The 10,628-nt window shown below is 42.1% G+C and overlaps 1 protein-coding gene across 5 annotated transcripts in view; it reads right to left on the bottom strand.

Annotated features, from left to right (window-relative positions):
- Positions 1–10,628, bottom strand: part of RNF14 (ring finger protein 14) — a 121,256-nt gene that overhangs the window by 66,334 nt on the left and 44,294 nt on the right. For 2 of the 5 annotated variants that reach the window (XR_010157031.1, XR_010157030.1), the window contains exon 10: positions 1,454–2,495. The exons of 2 other annotated variants lie outside the window; for them this stretch is intronic. The gene's annotated coding sequence lies outside the window, so the exon portion shown is untranslated. Of the gene's footprint in view, positions 1–1,427; positions 2,496–10,628 lie in introns of those variants that run through there. One more of the 5 variants, XR_010157033.1, reaches the window with a different exon arrangement.

Genomic DNA, 10,628 nt, shown 5'->3' with positions numbered 1-10,628 from the left:
GATTTTTATGTTTATGGAATAGTGCACTTCCTTACCACAATCCTTTTTCTTTTTTTTTTTAAAGAGAGAAAAGTCTCACCCTGTCTTCCAGGCTGGAGTGCAGTGGTGCGATCTCAGCTCACTGTAACCTCTGCTTCCTGGGTTCAAATGATTCTCCTGCCTCAGACTGCCCAGTAGCTGGGATTACAGGTGTGCACCACCACACCCACCTAATTTTTGTATTTTTAGTAGAGACGGGGTTTCACCACATTGGCCAGGCTGGTCTCGAATTCCTGGCCTTAAGTGATCTGCCTGCCTTGGCCTCCTAAAGTGCTGGGATTACAGGCATGAGCCACTGCGCCCAGCATCACAATCCATTTCTATCATTCCCAAAAGCTCCCTACTCCTAACCCCAGCCCCAGGCAACTACTGGTCTGCTTTGTGTCTATAGATTTACCTTTTCTGGTCATTTAATATAAATGGAATCATGTGACATGACATCTTTTGTGTCTGGCTTTTTTCACTAAGCATAACATTTTTCAGGTTCATACAACACGTAGCAGCAGTCCATTCCTTTTTATTGCTGTATAGTATTCCGTTTTTTGGACATATATTTTGTTTATCCAGTCAAGAAGGGTTTAAATTTTAAGTATGTTATAGTAACTACATTAAAATGAGACAAAAAAGGACTTAGTGATGACAGCTAAACTGGAGATACCTGTATGAACTTAAGACCTTAGAAAGATCTGATGTCTTTCCCGAGTCTGTGTTTTCCTGGTGGCTCAACAGCAGTGTACTGCTACAACCAGTGCTTATGCGATCAAGTGGGACGTACACCCCTGGGTCATCTTGGGCCTCTAATACCAGGGCTCCTTGTACAGGAGCTAATATGTTTGGGGGTAGGGATCAGAGTAGGCCTGGAATATCTTGTTACTGGAAATAAGGGTGCTTTCAAAAATGTCTGGGGCTGGCCGGGAGCAGTAGCTCACACCTGTAATCCTAGCACTTTGGGAGGCTGAGGCAGGCGGATCACCTGAGGTCAGGAGTTCAAGACCAGCCTGGCCAACATGGTGAAACCCCATCCCTACTAAAAATACAAAAAATTAGCCGAGTGCAGTGGCGTGCACCTGTAATCCTAGCTACTGGGGAGGCTGAGGCAGGAAAATCGCTTGAACCCAGGAGGCAGAGGTTGCAGTGTGCCAAGATCATGCCACTACACTCCAGCCTGGGCTACAGAGCAAGACATCGTCTCCAAAAAAAAAGTCTGGGGCTTGTCCCAGGAAGTCTGGGGATGAAATAAAACAAAACAAAAATGTCTGAGGCAGTTCTGAGAGGACAAAACAGCCAGTTAAATGGGTTCCTACTGACCAGGTTTTCACAATTTGATCAAAAAGGAAATACTAAATACAGCTGACTGGAACAAGTTGAATTTGTAAAACAGCAAGTTTGATAAGAAAAGGAAAATGTAATATTAAGTGCACACAGAGCTGTATTTCAGGAACAGCAGACAGAATGTGTTTACTTACATTTAGTAAAAAGTGGCAGTGTTGACATCAGTGGGTGCCACCTTCCTTCTATTAGTCTGTTTATAAAGTAGAGGTGAACACGAGAGCCTGGCTCACTATTACCCCTATGGCCTACTCTTCTACTCTTTCCGTCCTTCAGGCCTCGCCTCGAATGTCATTTATCAGATTAACTCTTCCCTGATCCTCCAATATAAAGCTGCGATCCCCAAGTTCCTATCCTTGCCGTGCACTATTTTCTCAGAACCCTTTACCACTGGACGTGTATTTTGTTTCCCACTAAATGTAAACTCCATGAAGGTAGATGTTAAATACTGCTCTATTCTGCCCCTATAGCAGTGCCTTGATATCTAGAAGGCACTGGTACTTGTTGAACCATAAGCCTGATAGTTGTCCCCATGAGTAGTGATCGTACATAACAATCAGGGGAAATCATGGCATATTACATAATGGATTAGCCAACTGGCCTACTGAGGAGATCTAACTTGGAAAATTTGATGATGCTTTCCTGGGAACCAAAATCCTTACTGTGATGAGATGCTAATGAAACACGTCCATTTCCAGTAAGATACAGTGTGACAGGATTTAGAGTTATGCAATAATGGGCAGGTAAAACAGAACATAGTACTTTGGACCTCAGGGGAGCCATTACCACCAGCTGGCAGTCATACTACATTAATAATCAGTCCATTTAGTATCCTCAAAGACTAAATCATAAGGTCCCAAACCTCTAACCCCTCTACCCCAGCTTTCCTTTCAGCTGATGACCTTGAAAACAGAAGCAAGCAGAAAAGAATGTCCACCAGTTCCCATCATCACACACCCAGATGTCAGCCCTGCTCTCACACTTGCTGTCTTCCTGTTACCTGCTCCTTGGCCGAGCCCTCTGCTTGCACACCAGATCCCATCCTCTCTTGCCTCCTTGAGGACGTTGCTCTGGCAACACTCCCAACTCTCACCTACAGCATCAAATTGTCCTCTCCTGGACCACTCCTATGGCATTCAAGACAAGATTTAAAAACAAAACTGTACCTCATTTGCCCCCTCAAGTACATCCTCATTTTTCTGATCTCCTTTAGAGCAAAGTTTCTAGTTACCCATACTCTGACTTTAATCTCTCACTCTTCTATTCTCTCTTCTCCTTCTGGTATGGTAGTCGCCCCTTCATCCACAGGGCATATGTTCTAAGACCCCCAGTGAATGCCTGGAACCGTGGATAGTACTGAACCTGATAGTTTTTTTTGATACACATATACCTATGATAAAGCTTAATCTATAAACTAGGCGCAGTAAGAAATTTACAAAAATAGAATAATTATAACAATACACTGTAATAAGTTATGTGAGCATTGTCTCTCTCCCTCTCAAAATCTTATTCTACTGCACTTACCTATTTTTGGACTACAGTTGACCGTAGAAAGTGAAACTGTGGATAAGGGGGAACTACCATATTCCCATTACGCGTACCTACACTTTGCCTTTTTTTTGGAAACAAGTTCTCTGTTGCCCAGGCTGGAGTGCAGTGGCATGATCTCAGCTCACTGCAATCTCCACCTCCCGGGCTCAAGCCATCCTCCCACCTTAGCCTCCTGAGTAGCTGGGATTACAGGTGTGCGCCACCATGCTTGGCTAATTTTTGTATTTTTTTTTTTTTTTTTTTGTAGATACTGGGTTTTGTCATGTTGCCCAGGCTGGACTCAAACTCCTGGCCTCAAGCAATCGCCTGCCTCAGCCTCCCAAAGTGCTGGGATTACAAGTGTAAGCCACTGCATCCAACCTACACTTTTAAAAATTATCCCACAGTTCTTGGATATTCTGCTGTTTTTAAAAATTTTCCATTCCTTTTTGAAATCTTTCAATTTCAATTTGGGAAGTTTCTATTGACATATCTTCAAGTTCACTGATTCTTTCTGGCTGTGTTCAGTCTTATGAGCCCATCAAAGTCATTCATCTCTGTTTCAGTGTTTTATTTCTAGCTTTTTTTTTTTTTTTTTTTTTGAGACAGAGTTTCGCTCTTGTTGCCCAGGCTGGAGTGCAATGACACGATCTTGGCTCACTGCAACCTCCGCCTCCCGGATTCAAGCTATTCTCCTGCCTCAGCCTCTCGAGTAGCTGGGATTACAGGCATGCACCACCACGCCAGGCTAATTTTGTATTTTTAGTAGAGATGGGGTTTCTCCATGTTGGTCAGGCTGGTCTTGAACGCCCGACCTCAGGTGATCCTCCTGCCTCAGCTTCCTAAAGTGTTGGGATTACAGGCGTGAGCCACTGCACCTGGTCTTTTTTTTTTTTTTTTTGCATTTCTTTTTGATTCTAAGTTTCCATCTGTTGCTTATACTACCTGACTATTCTTGCATGTTGTTCATTTTTTCTATTAGAAATCTGGCATATTAATCAGTTATTTTAAATTCCCAGTCTGATAACTCTCAAATTTCTGACATATCTGAGTCTGGCTCTGATGCTTGCTTTGTCTCTTCTTTTTTCCCTTTTAGCATGCTTTGTACTTTTTTACTGAAGCCAGACATGATATATTAGGTAACAAGAACTTACGTAAACAGACCTTTAATGTGAGTTGTATGTTTATCTGGCTAACAGGCTGCATCTGATGTTCGCTGTAGGTGCTAGAGGCTCCAATTTTCCTCAATATCCTTGTCTCCCCTGTTGTCTTTGGGTTTCCCTAGAAATTCCTTCTTAAAATAGAGTCCATATCTTGCAGCTCTCAGTTGTAATCCACTATTATCCTGGAGCCCTACTGATGGTATCGTATTGGTGAGAAGATGCACTGCATATTCTTATGATTAAATCTGTCTTTTTTTTTTTTTTTTTTTTTTTTAGTGGAGACTTGTTTTTTCCTCCTCCTATGTGAGACAGGAAGGCTAGAGGGGGGTTGAGCCATCCAACTGCCCTTCTCCTAAGCTAGAGAAGGCTTCTGCAAGTAGTTTTCCCTGAGAAAACTGTTCTCTGCCATGGAGAACAGAAGATCTGGGGCTGATTTCTTCCTGGATGTATTTCAAAAGGATTACTTTCCCCCTTCCCGTGTCCAAAGCACAAGGGAATTTTCCTGCCATCTTTACAGGAGAACCTAGTGGGTCTCCTCAAGGTAAAACCCACCAAAGTGTGGGGTTCCCTTAGACAAGCTCCCGGTTTTGAACCCTCAAGCTAGTCCACACTTAGCCCACAGCAATATGTTTAAATCTCAATTACTGTCTCCAACAGCTTCTGCCTTAGGTGAGCCGATCTCTATTTTCCTGCCTGTTTTTGCGGTGAAGGTTTGCCCTGTGACCTCAATTCTCTGACAGATATAAGAAAAGCTGTTGATTATCGGTTTGCTTAGCCTTTTTCTTATTATGAGGACACCCCATTCTTTCTCAAACATACTCTAGATTTGCAACTGCCCTCCACTGAAACAGCACTTGTCAAAGTCCCCAAGGACCTCAATACTGACTGCTTCAATTGTTACAGCTCACAGTACTTGACCTTTTTGCAGCGTATGACACAGTTGATTACTCCTTCCCTCAAACTTGACTTAGCTTCCAAGACACCACACACAGCTGGTTTTCCTACCTCACTGGCCACTGTCTGTCTTTGCTGGTTTTTCCTCATCTCCTTGACTTCTTAGCATCTGGAGTGACCCACGACTCAGTCCTTGGACCTTTCTCTACATAAAACTCACTCCCTTTCTAATCTCATCTAGTCTCATGACTTTAAATGCCATTTACATGTTGACTCCCATAATTCTATCTCTACCCTGAGTTGCTCCCTTGAACTCCGGACTAGAATATCCAACTGCCTGTTTATCATTTCCCCTGGGATAACTACCAGGCATCTCAAACTTACCTGTCCACAACCAAATTCCTGATCTTCAGCCATAGACCTGTGGTACCTACAGGTTTCTCATCTCAACTGCTCAGACAAAAATACCTAGAAATCAACCCTGATGCCTTAATTTCTCATATAGTCAGCCTGTCAACAAATCCTATTAATTTTACCTTCAAGGTAAGTACAGAATCTAACCAGTTCTCAAGATTCTAACTTCTGGCACACTGGTACAAGCCACCTGCACTTCTCACCTGAGCTACTGCAAATGGCCTCCTAACTGGTCTGTTTCCACCTTTGCTCACCAATCCCCTAAAGCACACGCCTGACCCTATCACTCCTCTGCTCAATGGCCCCCTCTCAGAGTGGCAGCCAAAGTTCACACAAGGCTCTATATAGTCTACAGGACCACATGCTCACATCCCGTCTCGCACTCTTCCTGGGTCTGCCTCAGCCCTCACTGGCTACCACACTGTTCCTGGAGCCCTCTTACATGCTTATAGCCCAAGGGCTTTGCCCTTGTTGTCTCTGCCTGGAATTCTCTCCTTCCAGGTGTCCAGAAGGTTCAATCCCACACTGCTGAGACTTTGTTCAAGTGCTATCTTGATGGAGTCTTCTCTACTCTTTAAGATTCCAACATTGCCCTGCCTCCCCTAACTCCCTATTTCTTCTCCCCAACTTCTATGGTTTTTTTTTCTTCTTTCTTTTTTTTTCTTTGAGTCAAAGGTCTTGCTTTGTCATTCAGGCTGGAATGCAGTGGTGTGATCAAGGCTCACTGCAGCCTTGACCTCCTGAGCTCAAGAAATCCTCCTGCCTCAGCCTCTTGAATGTCAGCTGGGACAACAGGCACATACCACTGCACCCAGCACATTTTTAGTGGTTTTTTTTTTTTTTTTTTTTTTTTTTTTAAGAGAGACGGAGTCTTACTATGTTGCCCCGACTGGTCTCAAACTCCTGGCTTCAAGTGATCCACTCACCTCAGCCTCTCAAAGCACTGGGATTACAGGAGGGAGCCACTGCGCACGACCCATGGTACTTATCTTCTGATGAACCAGATAATTTACTTAGTGTCTCTTTCCTTCCGCCAGAATTTAAGTTCCACATGGGCAGGGAGATTATGTCTGTTTTATTTACTGCTACATTCTCACCACCTTGAAAAAGAGTAAGGCCCATTGCTGGGTATTCCATCAGTATTTGTTAAATAAGTGAGTTATTCTAGGAAATACTATAGGTTGCAAAAAGTAGAATGGTACTGAGGGTAAGACAATCGCGTTTAAAATTTACATGTATTTATGTTGTATTAGTGTGAGTTTAGTTGCTTTTCCGTTTTTGGTTTGTTTTTATAATGAAGGGAAAAAAGGAGATCCAAGCAAGGAAAAGAAGTGACTGTGTTAACTTTGTACTTAGCAACTTCAGCATCAAATCTCCCTAAGTTTCCAATGTACACAATCTTCTCCAAAGCATCCTCTGGCTCAGAGAAATGTGGGAGTCCTTGGAGTGGTAAATCTTCAGACAACCTGAGAAACTGTACAGTCTAAACGATGGGTGATGAAAGTTGATTATTACCATAAACATTGGCTAAGAATACCCCTAAAGCTCCCATAGCCAGATTTCTGACCACATGCAGTCTGGCCTGATTTTTTTAGTTAAGCTAAGGTTTGGGGAGCAGGCTGGCTACTCTTACCAGCATCAGAGGGCACCATGGGGTTACAATTCCTTGGTCCTACTTAGGGGCTTTATATACAACTTAATTTCCCTACTTTGGTGGTTGAAGGTTAAGTGCCACTATCAGGAGTGACACTCTACTATGTAACAATTGCATAAGATGTCAACTGTGGTTCACATACACTTTTGAGTATTTAAAAATTTCTGATAATACTGCTGTTCCTGCCTTGATGGTATTGTTAGATACCATTCTGTCTACTAAAGTATTAAACAGACTATAATGAAATATAATGAGGAAAATTTAAATACCAGAAATTAAATCTACTTCTGTAACAAAACAACATACTCTATACCTGTCTTAACTAGTGACGATATTTTTAGAACATGGGAACTGCTGCCACCTGCTGGTGATGCTTATGGCAAAGTTAATACTAGGTAGGAGGGAGATCCAAACTCCACTCAAAATTCTGAAATTCCCTTTCAAAGCAGACAGCCACGTGAACAACTTTATTATTATCTCCTCTAATTAACTCTCATTGCTCTTGACAGAAAAAATAAATACTAAGTATATGAAGAGATTACTAATGTAAATTAGAACTGTCTACTACTAAAAAAATGACTTTGGGCAAATGACTTTGGGCTGGGTGCGGTGGCTCACACCTGTAATCCTAGCACTTTGGGAGGCTGAGATGGGTGGATCACTTGAAGTCAGGAGTTCGAAACCAGGCTGGCCAACATGGTGAAACCCCGTCTCTACTAAAAATTTAAAAAAAATAAAAATAAAAAATTAGCTGGGTGTGGTCGTGGGCACCTGTAATCCCAGCTACTTGGGAGGCTGAGGCAGGAGAATCACTTGAACCCGGGAGGCGAAGGTTGCAGTGAGCCGAGATCAAGCCACTGCACTCCAGCCTGGATGACAGAGCAAGACTCCGTCTCAAAAAAAAAAAAAAAAAGACTGCTGACAACACCACAAATCTGTCTGGGAATATGGCTTCTGATACTGAGCCTTTCTTACGTTCACCAGCTCCTCCACAGGTCAACAGGAAGGGATACATCTACTCAACAAACTTCGGGATTTAGCCAAGATGGCAGGCTAAGTCTCACACCAGGGCACAGTCTAATGGGTCCAGCTGACTTCCTGACTTGATCAACTTGCCCAGTGTTTAATGATGTTTTTCAAGAAGCCGAGCAGGAAAATTACCAGAACAGGTGAACAGCCTAAAACTGCATACACAGCACTGAAGCATCCTGAGAAGTAACTGATTTAAAGCTACAAAAGACCTCAGTCAAAAAGAAATCACTGATTTGCTGAGCCTGCTAGGATTAGGTAATCTGTCTTCAAAAAGTTTTCTGGCTCCTGCCCAATCCAGATGTACCAAGGTATAATTAATGTTTATATAACAATAAAAACAGATGAGACAACTGTGACAGCTGAGAGGGGTCTAAGGAGACATGACAACTAAATATAATAACGTGGTGTCCTAGAAGGGATCCTGGAACAGAAAAAGGACATTAGGTAAAACTAAGAAAATCTGAATAAAGTATGAACTCTACTTAATAATATCAATACTACTTCATTAATATGATAAATGTGCTGCACTAATATGTTAATAAGGAAAACCAAGTGAGGGGTACATAGGAACGCTGTACAATCTTGGCACTTTTTCTGTCAATCTATATTCTAAAATAAAAAGTTTCTTTTTAAAAAATGGATGGTCTGTTAATAGGGTAGCTAAAAAAATAAAAATTATAATAATAAAAATTTAAACTAAAAGAAAAATGGATGAAACAAGATGCATCTCAACTGACAAAGGCAGGCCCTAAAGTTAGTTCGATCACAAGCTTAAAATGTCACAGAGCTATTTTGATCTAAAAAAAAATTATGGCCAGGCGTGGTGGCTCATGCCTGTAACCCCAGCACTTTCGGAGGCTGAGGCGGGTGGATCACTAGGTCAGGAGTTCGAGACCAGCCTGGCCAACATGGTGAAACCCCATCTCTACTAAAAATACAAAAAAATTAGCTGGGCACGGTGAGCATGCCTGTAGTCCTAGCTACTTGGGATGCTGAGGCAGGAGAATCACTTGAACCTGAGAGGTGGAGGCTGTGGTGAGCTGAGATTGTGCCACTGCACTCCAGCCTGGGCAACAGAGGGAGATTCCATCTCAAATAAATAAATAAATAAGTTATTTGATAGCTTATTTTCATTTATCAGCTCTAGACCCAAACCTTTTATATAAAAATGAAGAGACACTGACTATTCAAACTCCCCCAAAAACACCTAGGAGGCCAGGCACTGTGGCTCATGCCTGTAAATCCCAACACTTTGGCAGGCTGAGGCAGGAGCATTACTTGAGCTCAGGAGTTCACAACCTGGGCAATATAGCAAGACCTTATTTCTACTAAAAAGAAAAAAAAAAAATTAGCTGGGCATGGTGCTATGTGCCTGCAGTCGCAGCTACTCAGGAGGCTGAGGTGGGAGGATTGCTTGAGACCAGATCTCAAGGCTGCCGTGAGCTATGATCGCACCACTGCACTCCAGCCTGGGTGACAGTGAGACCCTGTCTCAAAAAGAAAAAAGGCCCATGAAATTCATACTAATTTATGGCAAATCTCAACCCACTCATAAAAAAAGGCTTTCATGAAATTAAGGTAGGTACAAAACTCTTTATTCTATCATATATTTTGCTGACACCACAACCTTCCACAAACCCATTTGTTTTACAGGGCATTTGGGGAGTTACCCAAATCTTTCATTTTACTGAGACAAAAGTACTCTACCAAAACTATACATCTTAAAATTAGCTCATAACTCATGCTTCAAAAGTATAACTTTATAAGCCCTATTTTCTTTGTTAAAATTGAGTGATGAAGACTTTGTACCTAAGAATCACTAAGGTGACCAAACAAATTTTTGAGACTAAACACCAAATACCTATGTTGTTTTTAATATCATAAATGGGAAAAAAGGCTCCCATTTCTTTCATAAAACTGTATTATAAAGGCTTCTTTCCTACTTCTATGACATCATCAACAATGTATAACAGCTTAACATAAAATGATCTCTAGAAAATATCAAGTAGCTCATGAACTATAGAGCTTCTGAGTAGCTCTTTCTGAATAAATCTGAATTGAACTCTTTGATCACAGAAATCACTCTTCTCAGGTATATACTGTAGAACAAATCATTTTAATTTCCATTTCTTATCTTTAATTTATTCTTTAAATTAACCTCAATTTTTTTTTTTTTTTTTTTTTTTTTGAGAAGGAGTCTCGCTCTGTCGCTCAGGCTAGAGTGCAGTGGCGCTATCTCGGCTCACTGCAAGCTCCACCTCCCAGGTTCATGCCATTCTCCTGCCTCAGCCTCCTGAGTAGCTGGGACTACAGGCGCCTGCCACCATGCCCAGCTAATTTTTTGTATTTTTAGTAGAGACGGGGTTTCACCGTGTTAGCCATGATGGTCTCGAACTCCTGACCTCGTGATCTGCCCGCCTAGGCCTCCCAAAGTGCTGGGATTACAGGTGTGAGCCACTGTGCCCAGCAAATTAACCTCAATTTTTACACAAAATGTCCTGAATGGAAGACCATGAAACTATCTGGTTTAAACAAAATATGGGCCCTAAAACCTAAGCTCAGTCACAAGCCCA

Source organism: Pan troglodytes, chromosome 4 (genome assembly GCF_028858775.2).
Source record: "Pan troglodytes isolate AG18354 chromosome 4, NHGRI_mPanTro3-v2.0_pri, whole genome shotgun sequence".
NCBI classification, from domain to species: domain Eukaryota; kingdom Metazoa; phylum Chordata; class Mammalia; order Primates; family Hominidae; genus Pan; species Pan troglodytes.
Note: the sequence above shows the minus strand (reverse complement) of the source record. Positions and strands in the feature narration are given on the sequence as shown.